This window comes from Lissotriton helveticus, chromosome 8, assembly GCF_964261635.1.
Source record: "Lissotriton helveticus chromosome 8, aLisHel1.1, whole genome shotgun sequence".
Taxonomy (NCBI): Eukaryota; Metazoa; Chordata; class Amphibia; order Caudata; family Salamandridae; genus Lissotriton; species Lissotriton helveticus.
In genome coordinates, this window is record NC_136069.1 from 304,182,996 (window position 1) to 304,198,726 (window position 15,731).

Here is a 15,731-nt window from a genome sequence, read left to right on the forward strand (position 1 = left end):
ATTTGATTTTTGTTGTATTGGCGTGTCATATTGTTCATTAAATTATTCTCCATTATAAATTAGAGTGGGAATTTTTTTATTGTGCTCTGTTTTCACATTTGTTTTAGTACTTCTGAATGCTTTACACATTTTCTTAGGTTAAGCCGATCCGTTCTATACCACAGATACCAGGGGTTGAGCTCAAGTTTAAATTAGTGAATCCTTTACTGAGCCTAATAATAGCAACGTTATTACTTGTGGTTGACTACCATCCACTCAAACTAATGATTCACTTTCTCATAGTATGCCTCTGCTGATCTCTAAAGTCATGGACTGAGGGCCTAATTTAGATGTTGGCGGACCTGGTCCAGCCATCGCTTTTTCAACAGTTTCACCGCCTGCTATATTTAGATGTTAGCGGGTCTATAGACTAAAGACCGCTCGAGTGCTGCAGACTCCGCCGGGATTGTTTGCCTGCCACGACGGTGTCAGAGGAAGAAGCAGCTGTCCGCATCAGTCAGCCAACATTCCCGCTGAGCTAATTACAATGTGCCTTTCCATTGAGGCAACTGTGGTGGGAAAACCTCCTTCTTTGAGTTGGCGGAATAGTAGGAAATAAAGTAAAAACATAACTTTTTTCCTGTTTCTGACTTCCGTTCTCAACTCAATTTTCCGGGTCCCTCCTCTGCTGCTCTGACTCCACCGCGACACTATCCAACTCCATTGTCGCCCGGGATCTAGTTAAGCTACTTTTACAACTGTATTACTATGAATTGTGTGTTTTGACAACTGCTGTAGCTTCGTGTATTTTTTGCATTGCTCTTACATACAGTTTTTTATGTGTAATACATTAGTGTTCATTTTACAACTTAACAAGGTAAAATGAACACACCTGTATGGACACAAAAACAACATTTTGTGGTGCTTGTGTGTTGTGCTCCTGGTGCCTGTGGGTGTGACATGCAAAATGTAACAAAAAAGGCCATTATACATTACCAACATATGTTTATTGTTGAAAACACAACGTATGTGTATTAGACAAAAAAGTACTACTTACCAGTCTCCACTTCACCAAGGGCTCTTTCCATCAGCAAACTGCCGCCAGGACACTGTCAGCAGAACAGGGACGACGGCTCGACGCAAACCCACTGGCATGATGGCGACGAAGTACTGGTAGTCAGCTGAGAAGACCATTGATGCAGCAGTTACACAGTTTGTCGTGCCACATCTTAATACGGAGGGCAGAACGCCATCAGCTTGACTGAGTACTTGGAACCACTGCCACAGTAGGACAACTGTAGTCCCATCAAGATCTAATCAGGCCCAAAGTATTGCCTTTTTTGCTTCCACTTTCAGATTAAATGTTGATCCAACATGTATTGAAAAGTATCGTAAAATCCAAAAGAATCTGGTGTGACTGTGGTTGTGCTGTAACAGTATCTACCTTTGTCCCCTTTATGTACAAATATTTTTGAGCAACCCCTTCAAACTATGACTGTACGTCCCCATATGGATACAAATCTGGCAAAACGAACGGTCCTTTGATGTGAATTACCTGCAGCAACATAGGGATTCCAAAATGATTAAGGTGATCTGTCACACCAAAATGAGAATATGCAGTTTATAACAACCTGGAAAATATTCATGCAGGACAGCCTATCAATAAGAAGGCCTTCCTGGTCAATAAGGGAACAGCTGACAAGCAGATGGACATGGACCTGATGAGTCATCTGGTTCCTGAACCTTGTTTGGCAGCAGCAAAGAAACCTTCAGCTCTGATGGCATGAATTAAGGTTGATGAACAAAGGTCTCGTTGATTTTGCCCCTCTGGCCTTTCCAGTCTCATGTTTCCTATTGGGGTCTTGTACCAAAGAAGGAACTTTGTTAAAGAAGGGAGCTGGCACTTTTGGTAGGTTCCATGCCAGAGCAGATGGAATCCCTAATGTTTTACACACTGGGTAATTTTGAACGAGGTAGACATTAAAGGCCCTCATCATAGGAGATACCTGTAGTCTGTTTCTTACAGCATCCACAAATATGCTGTTCTTACTCCACGTTGCAGTAAGAAATTGAAGCCCAATTACAATGAACCATACCAAGTGAAAATGAGCTCTACCAAGTATTTCTATTGTCTTTCAGCAAAGGACTAGGCCCACAAGAGAAAAACTTTGTGGGGCTGTTAAATGAGGAAAAACAGAAAAAGAATTCGACCAATGATTTCTTGTCGGCTACAGATTGTTTTCCTAATACACTTCATACTGAGTGGGTGACTTACACTTACTACAATTTCCAGACTGGGTTGCCTGCAGACCTAGATTGCTCATCTGACAATAGGTGGCCGTTCAAAAGACTTCATTAAGTTGTCTACGGATCTGCCTTATAAAACTCCCATGTAGAATTTTGTTTTCATAAAGATAAAGTTTCCTTGCGATTGTTGAAAGTAGAGTTGCAAAAATATGGAAATGTCAACCCAGCATTATCACCTTGCAGGTCATCGCTACACTTCTTTTGTTTGGTTGACTGCAGCTGTCGAAAAATACTACCTGTGTGTGAGATAAAACACCCCCCAGTGGCATAAGGCAAAATGATGGGATTCCCATGCAGAATGTGGCAAAAGGTCACAGATTCCCATACCTTCAAGATGCTTACAGGCCTTCGGATGACACAGGGCCCTGAATGATTAAGCCCCCGCTTCACCACAGAGGACAGTTACACATACACAAACACACTTTAACAAGTCAATTGTAGTAAAGTGGACTAAATTCTCCACGTTTAACTATAATCCGGCCAATTACAAATAGAGAAAAGCTTTGAAAAGGTCAGTGATTTAGAAATTGAGGCAACTATTGGTCAAAATAAGGCAGCCTATAGATACGTGGCTCTGCACACTGCCCAGACTCCGCATTATTGTGGTTCCCTTGACATCAAATTTTGCGTTTTGATCTAAAAATCAATGTTTCGCAATTCTACTTTTTGGGTTTATCCACTCTCCCCCTTTGCTACTCAGTAAATATTTCCCAAAATTCTGCTCATCAGTCTTGCACATTCCTGTTGTGATCGAAGCACTCATATTTCTGCTTATGATTTCTGCAAATTTACCCAAGGCTACATCCCTAGTTTTTTCAGAGCACTTTTCACATTTCTGATCACCATTAATTTCTCAAATTTCAGTGCCCTAGAAGTTTTCCTGCATTATTTCTTATCATGATTTAATGCACAGTGTTGGGTTTCTCACTCTTGGTCTCTGTAACTAATTAGCTATTCCGGTGTCATAAATCTCAATTATGTCCGTGGTAGTCCCCTTCTCCTACCCTACTCGAACTGTCAAAGTGCAAAAGTAATACATCTTGGCAAAGCCTACCAATTAAAATATTTAATTTACCCGAGTGCAATGAACTTGACGCTGAGCAAATTAGTAATTGCTAAATGACAGGAATGTGCACAATTTATTTGCCACTATTGGGAACCTCAACACAGAGGTTTGTAATTAGTTAAAGCCTTAACTCTCTTTGCCTGCTTGAAATAACTTATAACCTATTCTCAGCCAACGGTACGGTACATTGTTTGAGAAATGCTATGTCTGAAGGTTGAATTGCCCTTCAGTGCATTTCCAAGGACATAGTCCTGGGACCTGTGTAGTGCACTTTCTTGACACCAACATTATCATGTCATGCATGACGGTTTGCACTCTTTCCTTAACATCAGGCAGAAAAAAACTACTTATCTCTAGCCACAAACCTGTCTTTGAGCTGTATACACGGTACGCAAACCAAGGATTGTTCCAAGTTACTGTGATAGTAAAAAGCTAGTTAAAATGTTCCTGTTGCCACTTACTGCAGCAAATGATCGTATGTCACTACACCACGTTATTATTGGCAGAGAGCTCAACGTATTCTACTTTTCCAAGCAATCTCTCTTGCTCCTTCACTAATTCACCATCAAATCTCCAAACAGCTGCTGTCCTACAATGTTGAGTGTATCAATTTTGAAGTACTGACTACCTAGGATCGCTTTTCTTAGGGCTGAAATTGAAGTAAACACTCTGTACCAAGACACGTTTAGGATCGGTTTGACCTCAGTCAGGTCTATTAAAACCCATGGTTGGGAAGTGAAGTAAGAGTAATTTGCATGAGCTTCCCTGTTTAGAATCTGTAATACTAAGCAATCTTGAATCTAGTAGCATTAAAAGCAGATTAAGCATCAGCCTATGCTGGAGCCACTAAGGTTAAAACAAAATCATCGCTTTGGCTTTTCAAATAGGTGGCCTGATCATTCAACGCTCTGAAACAATTGGTAATATTGGTAGGGTTATCAAATGTGAGACAGAGGCATAGACAAAGCCACAGTGCTTGCGAAATAAACGTTTGTCACATGTATTAGCTCAATTTCGAATCTGTGCTGGTCCCATAAAGTGCAACCAGCAAATGTAAAGTCTGTCTTCTCTATGGGCCCTAAATAGAAGAGAAAAACTTGAGCACTGCCCAAGTCACTCAAGAAATACCATCTGATGTTCCAAAAGATACTGCCATTTGAGCTGTTCTGTATTACATACTCTTCTACACTCTACTGATTCAATTAAAACAAATATACCTTACTAAAAAGTACTGCAAAGTTGCATATGTCATGCCAAGAAGTCACAGTGCTTAAATGTTCCATGAAGGATTTCAAGACCAGTAACTTGGAACAAATGTTTGCCTGGACACACTCATGCGTAAGCCTTTGTTCGGAAAGATGTTTGTAAATGTTAATAAAGCCAACACGTTTCCCATACTAGTCACATCAGAGAAATCCACAAATTACTATGTTGGGGCATGGGTTGCTCATAAAGGAAGCAACAATACAAGTACATTAGATACACAGGACCGCAGCAATGGTCTTGTGCCACTACGCCAGAAAGTGATTTGCAGCTTATTGCCAGGTTAGGATCAAAAAGATATTTCGAAGTGTTCTTTTTAGGTTGTTCCTTGATGTACAGTCTAATCCAATTTTACAATCCGAAAGATACAGCTTAGTCGGAGGAGCCTACACAGTAAAGGCCACAGCTTACTTTTTGTCACTCCGATTATCCATAGTTGGGAAGAAGTGGAAAGAAATGGCGACTGGCTCCTGTATAATGAACAATGCTGAAGCTATTCCAAAGTGTGAGGTCCCGGTCATCCACTGAGTGGTCTAACATAAATAGGAGGAAACCTAACCAGAGTTTTTTGGAATATCAGAGGGTCGGTTTGGAAGAACAGGCACACAGTGAGCGAGCGCTAAGCTTTCTTCTGCATAGTGGATGTAAATGTGGACATCGAGACTCAAATGAGATAGTGGAGGGATTTGAAATCGTCCAGTCACTGTAAACAAAAGTAAACCTGGCCCTTCCTGTCCAATCCTGCATAACTAACAATCACCAAAAACAAGCATTCCATAAAGTTGCCCTGTGTGATGATGTCCGCTTGAGTTTTAGGACTCATGGTTCTTTATGGTTATACTTGCTGACTCGAAGCTGGGATGAAAGGTTTGAGCAAATTCATTCCAGCATTTCTGGGGTGAGTGCTACCGACGCAGAGTGCTGCCAATGGACTGCTCTCGTCTGGAGAGGTAGCTCTCGGTACCAGTAATACTTACAGTTCCCCAAAGATTTGACGAAGCATGAACAGCAAAAAGATTGATTGACTTTTGAAAAGTGATAATCACAACAGGAGAACAGGAGCGCATGTTTCCAAATACAAAATAATTCAGGAATAGTGGTTTGAAGAGCTAAAGCACAAAGGAACAAAAAGCACAGTTTAAATATTAAACACCAATTTTTTTCTTACATAATATTCATACTGAAAAAACATTTTTTCCTTACAGTAAATGATGAGTCAGAAAAGCAATGTCAATACGACCTTAATGATTTAAAGATGTGGAGTAACGGCCGGAGCTGCCGACTTTGGAACTGGGGAATCCCATTGGAGTCTCGCTCAACATCCTGTGATTCTGGGCAAATCACTTAATCTCTCCGTGCCAAAAGAACTGTATTTGTGCCCTTGTGTAATTTAACTGGAGCTAATGTAAAGTTCCAATACCCTCGAGTCTAGTTCACGTAATAAAAAACTAAGAAAAAAACAGGACGAACTTCGGGAACGGATGGTGTTGGAAGCCCGGCAAGGAAACGCTTCGTGGCATTACTGAAGCGAGTTTAATCAGCCGCTGAAGCGGTGTGATGGGACTGGGTGTGGGGACATTACCATGCTCATGCCTTTATTCGTCACAGTTCTTATAATGTACTTGTGAATTCGCCCACAGACAGATACCGACACTGCCTATTAAAACCCTAATCACTTTACTTCTTAAGAAACCCTTCCAGAGAAGACTCAAATAAAATTGTTTCACAGCCTCACATCCTGTACTCTATATGATACACACCGTGTAAGGTGGCTCTGGCGTGCTCCTGGACTGAATATGCTCAGTGTACATTTGACTGTATGGGAAACTGCAGAGTGGGGCCAGGTAAACAGGAGTGTCAGAGGCTTACTGAGCAGCCCAAGCACCATCTGGAAGGGAGTGAGACAAGAGGGCAAGAGCAGCACCATAAGTAAATGCTCTTTCAGGTATGGATTGCCTACTTGTGCAGCCTGAATATACTGGAAGGCACAAAACAGAAAGCGCTGCTGTGAAACATCTGACAGAGAACCCCTCTTTGCCGAGGAGCCTGCAGGGTGGGCTGGGCATGGAACATCAGCATCATTTTCAATACAGGAAGTTAGAGGCGGGTAGAGGTTAGGGAGATCATAAAGCTTGATACGCAACCCACGTACTCGGAGAGTAGAAATGGGGCGCAGGAGTAGCTGGCCAAGTAGGTGGGACCTTGTTCACAGTACAATCTCATTCCCTGACCCCGGCTGCTCAAGCTACCAGTAAAGGTCGGTAGCAGTCTCTAGAGCCACAAGACAGAATGGACTTTTAGGGAGATGAAATGGTGGATTGTCACTCTTTGGGAGAAGTCATGGATTTATTTATTTATTTATTCAAAGTTTTATATAGCGCGAACAAGATCCTTACAGATATCAGAGCGCTTCACAGAGACAGGGGTAGGGGCAACAGGAATGAACAAGATAATGGGAGCAGTATAGTAATCAATAACATACTAGGATAACAATAATATACAGAAACATATCAATTTACAAACAGGTAAACAAGTAATATAAGACGGCACAAGTCATTGATCCCACTACAGAAGGGTTCAGGTAAAACCTTGGATGGATGTTCCTGGAATAGGGAAAGAGACCCTTAAACTCAAACAGAGAGACCACACAGGACCCCAATTACCTCTTAAACATAGGTGCAGTCCTGCTAGGAAGTTAAAGATCTCATTCGGTCACTGCATGGAGAGCAGTTCCTCAACCATGCATGTATGAAGGGAAGCAATCCATTAAGAGGTGACAGGGGGATGGTGATGCAGGTGGATAGTTTACAGTAAAGGAGGTACGGTGTGCAGATACACCTTAAAGAGTGGGTGGGGCTCGAACAAAGTGGCAGCAAGTGAAGTGAGGGACAGCTGGAAGGCCAGGAGTTGTGGAAAGAGATAGACAGTTAATTACAGTGAGGGATTCAGAGAGGTACCTCTCAAATACATCTGAAGACCTTGTACTCTGGCAACATGTTCTCGGGCAATAGAGAGACCTTGTAAAGGGTTGCCACGGAGAAACTGAAGTGCTAGTTCATTTCTTTTTAAGACAACTCAATTTGGAAAACCTCTGAAGGGACCTAAGAAGGGATGAGAACAAGGGGATTACTGTTAAATGTAAGTGACAGCATCTCTTTCAGAAGCTTGTCCCGGCTCTTGCAAGCAATGACCAACCAGCAGGCAAGGAGAGAGGGGAGAACAGAAACATTAAAACATGATTTCTATGTCTCAAGTTTTTATTTGGGCATATTTTATTAGAAACATGGTACTCAGAGATGGATTGTCCGTCTCCAGTTCATTTTGCATGTGCTTTGGATGGAGAAACTTATACGGACAATAACCATGCAGAGGGAATCTTACAGAGAGCTGTGGCAATCATATTGTGCTTTTCACCTATAAATTCGTGAAACTGACTTGTCCACGATATTGGAGACTGCTCCGGTTGACAGAAGAGGAGACACCATCCAAGTAGTCCATCACTCTTCTATCGCTCTTATCTCTAATGTTGTTTACTTTGATGTGAGCATCCTAGGGGGGTGGGAGGGGGGATTGTTGATGTAGTTAATTTGTTGTATTCTTGTAGTACTTTCATAAGTGTTACGACGGCTTCACTGGTTAGCTATAGTAAGGTCATGTTTTGCAACAATAAAAACTAATTTGAACCATAAATACAGTTAATCCCAAATACTTTAAATTTATATTCAGTTTTAGAAATGACTAATTATAAGCAATGCTTTACCAAAGGTTACAGGAAAGCATATTGAAGTGCACAGTGAAATATCAAGATAACTAGATCTCAATACTGTTCCAGACAGACATCTCAACAGTGGACAATCAAAGTCAGACTGGCACACCCATTTATATGATTTAGTTAGACTTTCACAATTATACTGAATGGACACCTTTGGTGTAATATATATATATATATAAATATATAAAACAGGCCATCAAGAGATTCCTTCCATAACTTCAAAGGAAAGTTAGAGGAACTTTCTAAAATACTCTCACCTACCACTGAAATTGTTGGCCCCAAAGAATCTTGTGTGTTTGCCTGCTTAAAAGCCTTTCTTTGAAGGGTTGGGGATAGGGGAAGACAGTAGTAGTATACATTGCTACTGTGTATATAGCTATAGTATATGCGTTAGAAAAGAATGACGTCTTAAAAAAGGCAAAACAAAAAGTACACAGGACCATTTCTATGGTTATTGCAAATTACATTTCTGTGTTTCTCCCTCTCGGTCTAAATTCGAAAATGTTAACGTATACCAAATGTACTTTAAAAACAGATTGCATTGTTAAAAGACTAAGACACATTGTTTTCAGTTTGTATGCATCTTACCTCACTGTAAGTAGGGGTAGACAGGATGTTAAGACCATTAGTAATTGGTCACCTTTATGTTTTGAAAACACAACTGATTAACACAACTGATTAAAGCACTGAAGTAGAGATTTGTGTTTAGAATGAGAAAAACACCCTTTCTGTAAACGTTCTAATTTTAGAAGAAAATGTAGGGGATAATCAGAGATTGTTCTGCTTTGCTTTTTCCCACCAGCAAATCGTTTACTTTAAATTGGTTTCCTCAAATATTTTGATAATTAGCAGTTGCTTAGGCCAAAGTATACCTTGGATGTGCAGGGAAATAGCAATGTCCATTAAAGATTCAATGGCAAACAAAGATTGGTTCTGTCGGGAATTGAACAATTTCTTAGTTATATAGCATATATTCAAATAACTTTTCTCACTTAGTTATACTGGTCCTTGCTAAAATCACAGCAGAAAAATATAAATAATTGTACTGTTTGTGAACATTGATACAATTCTTGGACCGTGACTTCTTTTTAATCTTTGTTACAAAAATTGTTTCACTGTATGATACACCCAAATCACTTGTTCACGTTTAATTCACTTGTGCACTTTGTTTTTGAAATCTACTGTATGGACAACCAATCTTTTAAGTGTTGAAATGAATTACTGTAAAGAGATTGACGAATAAGAACCTTTCTCTGTTTTGAAAAATGTGTGGTGTGTGATTTTCCATTTCAAATACTTCCAAGTATAACTAAGTGAGAAAAGTTATTTGAATATATGCTATATAACTAAGAAATTGTTCAATTCCCGACAGAACCAATCTTTGTTTGCCATTGTCTACCCAGGTTCTGAGGGTTACTGGGTTACCCCATTATAATTAATGCATTAAAGATTCAAGTAAACATTCCTACTTCTTTTAGAACCCTATGGTAAAAAAATAATACTCGACATCAAAGGAATAGGAACATTAAACACAAACCACAAGTATCTGCCAATATATATATATATATATATATATATATATATATATATATATATATATATATATATATATATAGTTTCTATTTAATTCATTCAGTAAAAGGAACTTCACATCTGTATGCTTACATTAAATAGTTTGTTTCCATACCCATTTTTAGAGTTCCTTCCAAGAACTTGCTTTAATTAAAGTCCCAATGCAAGCCACGAACAGGAAATTTGTTTTGATCAAAAACTGTCTCTTCACATCAGGCCCACCAATGATAGCCAGCACCCCAAAACAATGGTCAGCACAGATTTTCAAAACGCTCTAATGCGAGACTACTGAGCTACATTAACACGAAGTGGCAAATGATCACCTTTCCATCGTTTGTAGTACTTAAAAAAATATATCTATGCACAGACATATGGGTCATGGCAATGCAATTAATATACTCCATGAGTCCGGCATATGATGGCTAGAAATATGGAAAAATATCATTAGGAAAGCTATCATTAAAATATAAAATCAACTGATATTACATTTTTTACATTGGTATCTCAAGTACAAATTTGATACCATTATAGGGAGCAGTGTATTGTCCCAGAACTAAGAAGAAACACTCTCGGATCGCTAACCTTGCAATATATTTAAATATTAATGTTGCCTGCAATTAAACAAACTATCAAGAAACTCATGCATGGACATTGCAAATTTACACCAAATTCCATGAGAAAAGGCACTTTTATTTACAGTAGACAGATTCTTGAGCCAATTCAAAGCAATTACGATTGTTTGTTCAATTAAAATGGCCTGCAAATCCACTGCTGAAAATAAATTTTGAATAAAGTAAGTCACCCACAGTTAAAATACTATTGGGTGACAGATTTTCTTTTGCTTACTAATAATAATGCATAAAAGTTTAACTGAGACTTTAGTATAAGCCAGGCTTCTTACATAACTACTATACAGTAATCGGTAGTAAACGTTCCTTCCAATCAGAGTGCCAGGATTTGTTTTTAATCATTTTTAATCGATTAAATCAAATGTGTACATTTATCTATACATTTCCTAACAGTTTGCATGGTTAGGTGAACATTAACCTTTAGTTAACCTTCCACATAATTTTTAAAATGTTCCCGTCTTTGTTCACTCTCTTGCTACTTAAAATACAAAACTGTAACCCCCTTTCAACTTGTGCCCCTGTCCTATCCTTTCCATGCTCTTCCTTGGCGAGTCTGTTGGACTAGGTTGTGATCTAGTTTTTTTGTGCGTTTGCCCCTTTATGGATTTACCATATCTTATTTTCTCTTTCCATTTTTCTTGCTTCCTGGGGGTATTAGTCTAACAAATGAGTAGCAATAAAGGATAAGTCAATTCCGTGTACTGTGCTCTCGAGCAGTTTAAAGCCAGAGACCATTTAAAATAATAATAATAATAATAATAATAATCTGTTCTTGATAATTTGCCACAACAATTTCTTGGTGGCCTTCGGATCCAGATTTTACTAAACCATTCTTCTACCAAGGGTGTAGCCTTATGTTAACATATTCTGGACAGTGTGCGCACATATTTATCACAAATGAAGGATTGCAGTATATAAAGATTTATTTCTTAATTAGCTTTGCCCGTAATTCACTAGAGCTCCTGTTATATAAGGAAATCTCTTGACCATGTCTTTAAATAATTCTACCTTGAAAGTGTTCTTACAATTTTTAATTCCCTCTTCTTCGGTGACAATTATTCAATTACAGTTTTATATTATCCCCACTTCCTTTATAGCAGCTTAATATTTCATTTTCTCTGGACAGCCTTATACAATAGGCTGGGAATTCAAAGGTGATTTAAATCTCAAAACAGTATTATTTTATTAAAGCAGACAGCCTGACGGCCGGAATACCATGAACATCACAGTACCAAAATTCAAACAATTCCCATCTTATAGGCCTTCTGCCTGATACTTATTGTGTGCCCTCCAATATTTATCGAGAAGTAAACAGTTCTTTTTTTCTACACACAGTCAAAAAAGTGGAACGGAGGGAAAGAGAATTTACTGTTTCCATCACATGACTTATGATCTAAAATCAGGATCTAGAAAGACTTCACACTATGCAAACATTCTCAAAACACTATACACTGCACTCACCCTTAACTGGAGTTCGTAGATGCCTTCCAAAAAGGAACTCTGCACCCCAGGATCGAGAAGACAAAGTTCTTCTTTTTAGGAGACACATTTACTCATCTTTTTCAGGATCATAATCAATTGATGCCTCCTTGCAAACATTTAGAAATAGGAAGATTTGCTGGAAGTCCTGTTTCAGAAAAAAATACCACCTTTGAGGGAGGTTCACGCCCCTCTTGGTCATGTAGTAGCACCACAATCGTGCCGCTGGAGGAGCGGATGCCCTAAGATGCGTCAAAGGATAGCAAAAATGCTCTTTACCACAATAGGTTGTGACAGCCTGGAGAAAAATTCTCAACTAGAAGTCAGAAACCATCTGCAGCAAGAGCGGTGACTCCAAAACATGGACTATCACCGCTCTTGTAGCATTTCTCATGTTTCGCTCTCTCAACCCCCCACCCTACGATCAGCAGGGAATTCAAGGGACCCTTAACTTCTCCATATCCTGAAATTATTTCAGTTACCTCAATACCTCAGTCCCTTATACTTTTGACCTCACTGAAGTCGTTGCTGTTTGAGTGCTATCACTCTAGCCTCCACTTAAACAAACTGGAATCCACTGGCACAATCATGGTCTCCATCCCTTCCACCTTTATCGGTGATTGTAGCACCTATATCATCTCTTGATGCTTCAGTAAGTAGGTAATCACAAACTCCTTATTCTCTTGCTCTTGCTTGTATGGGACAGGAAGAAGTCCTATTAGTTCCTTCTTGCTTGCTTATCTAATATCAAATGCTCCAAGAACGATACGTCGCCTTCATGCTGCAACCTAGAGGGTTTCCATGATCAGTGAGGCATACAACTGGAGAGATCATATACAGACCCAATCTCTCCACCACTAGCTGTCCCGGCTTTCTATGGTTCAGCTACTCCCACTTAAACAACCTCACACAGAGAATCAACAGAAAGGTGCCAATCACCACAACACTCAACAGGCGTTTGCCAGCACCCCGTATTCCAAAACATGTTCATCTCAGTAGTTGAGCTGTGGGTGAGGATCTCTGCCAAACTGCGCCCATCTTGTTCATCCACAAGTGCTGGAATGCATTCCTTGCTTCGCCATAACATCAACATCCAATGGTCACTGCTGTCCAAGTCATTTCCATTGACGCCAACATGGCAGTTTCCAAACCCTCTTATTCATGGAGTCCCATATAAGTTCCATCAAGAAAGAAAGCAGGGCTGGTTAGGGAGCTCAGGAAAGTTCAGCTACTCAGTGAGAAATTCGGCTCCATCCACATCACAAGCAAGTCTTTTACAACTCAAAGACTTAGAGCCTGTATGTGTTGCTCTTTACATTTTATAAACCAGCTGAAAAACCACTGATTGGTTTATAATGAATTGCTTGAGATTGTATTGCTTCAAGTAGAAGACCAGGATGCAGGAGTTGATTCTGTTTTGGAAACATGTATATTTCAAATATTAATCCATCCTTGCAACCACACGTAAAGCATCCATCCAGGCAGTTCCAGTCGTCATTCTCAAAGGCATGTTCAACTGGAAATTTCTTGACACCATCTACATATGTAGACGTAATTAGAGCTACATGAGAAAAACATGATGAATTGTGCCACAGGTCCAGTTTGTGGTATTCTGACCTAGAAACAGAGGGTAAAAGCAGAAATAAGGTTTATGGCAGTTAATACCATGCCAGCAGTATAGAGAAGGTCCATATGGACAATGGTCCATGGCCCATTTTATGTTTAGCTGGGTATGATACATAAGAATATGATACTCACCGATTACAGCGGATCGCTTGTATAATGATATTCCATACTTACTATCATTCCCAGTTGGAGGGTGGACCCACGGAACATAGAAAATATAGGAAAATCTTGTTAGTGGATTTGCAGTAGCAAGGTAGTGTTCGCCCAGGATCATCCTCACAGAGCACCTCGAACTGAATCAGCATCCGTATGTGCAAATGTACGTTATAGATAACTGGTTAGTTTTCAACGAGGATTTAATGAAATCAAATGCAATAAAAATTCAGTATTAAATGAGATTAAAAATACACATCCACGACAATCACTGCCTTTAGATTGAAATAATATTAGTTTCAGTTTAGAACCACCGAACCAACAAATTTAGCTTACTTCCTTCGCCTTGTCTTATTAACTTTGGACAAAACGTCTGAAAGGGTTTTTGGGACTTATGGGAAGTCTTGTATGGCGTTTAGATGAACATAGGGAATGAAGGAATGTAGTTGTCTATCAAAAAGATTAAATGATGAAGAGTGGATATGGATGAAGTCATAAAAAGATGTTCTGTGAATACATATTTTATCAGATTTTAACAGAAAAGTACAAAAAAGACAATTGTAAGACATTTATGAAATGAGGTAAAAAGCCATAATTATTTGTCTAATTCGTGTTAGCTACGCATATAAACCGAATATATAAATTTTATTACACCCTCAACCTGTTTCCCCACAAAAATGATTTTCTTTTAAACATTGGTCATTAATATGTCCATGTAAAAAACACATCAGAACATTTATAATTATGCATGCAGGACGCAAACGTAGTGTGCGTGCTTCACGGTGCATCAATATCAATAGTATACATTTCTTGCCATGCATGTCATCATAGTATAGGTAAGTTGAACTGTTTTGTAACGCAGGTTCCTGAATACCTTACAAAGCGTGGTTCGACATTAACGTCCTTCCCAGAGATCCATAAACGATATCATGATATTTACTTTGGTTTATATGTGAAAAAAGATTAGAAAGGGTGGATAACTAGACATGGGTGGTTGTAACCAAATGACTGGGGGTAGCTATGCAATATATTGGATGTGCTAAGCATATGTCAGCATTACTTAAGAAATAAATGGGGACTCAACCTCCAAGTAGAGTTAGACCCAGTTCTTAATTTAAGCCAGTGGTTGCAGATGGGGTGAAACTGGCACTAATTTTTGGGACCAGAACTTATTTTTCCTCATCAGACTTTGATCTAGAGCAAGAGTGAGAAAAACACAAAAGGGTGACAAAAGGAGAGAGAAGAAACAAGCATTGCAATAGGTCTCGCATTAATTAAGTTTGAGCTATTGGCATTGCTAAATTTTGCAACACCAATTGCAACAAAAGTCTATAATGGTTTGTGTGTGTTGTGTGTATGGTTGTGTGTATGTGTGTGTGTGTTTTTGTTGTGTGTGTGGTTGTATGTGTCGGTGTGTGTGAATGTGGTTACGTGTGTGGTTGTGTATGTATGTGTGTGTGGTTGTATGTGTGATTGTGTGTATGTGTGGGTGTTTTTGTATGTGTGATTTTGCAGTTGTGGTTGTGTGTGTGTGTGTGTGTGTTATGTGTGTGTGTGTTATGTGTGCGTGTGTTATGTGTGCGTGTGTTATGTGTGAGTGGGTGTATGTATGTGTGGTTGTTTGTGTGCTTGTGCGTTGTTGTGTTTGTGTGTGCTCTGGTTTAGCAACCCTATTTCAAACCATTGCTTAGATAACAACACGTGAAACATGGCGTATGTAGTAGGAGCAGACTGCATGTGCCCCGCTGGACATGCCCCAAATGGGAATTTTTTTTTCAAAGGTGCACCTCTCCCTTTAATGGACCAAAGCTACTCTAAAGAGCACATTTCTGTAATCAGAAACCATTCACATGGAACTGGAGCCATTGTAAGCCCAGAGGTCACT

General features: G+C 39.4%; 1 long non-coding RNA gene across 1 annotated transcript in view; it reads right to left on the reverse strand.

Moving 5' to 3' along the window:
- Window positions 1-13,391, reverse strand: part of LOC144772629 (uncharacterized) — a 143,844-nt gene extending 130,453 nt beyond the window's left edge. The window contains exon 1 of the long non-coding RNA XR_013599814.1: window positions 12,050-13,391. This is a non-coding gene — a long non-coding RNA (uncharacterized LOC144772629). The remainder of the gene's footprint in view (window positions 1-12,049) is intronic.
- Window positions 13,392-15,731: the final 2,340 nt, after the last annotated feature.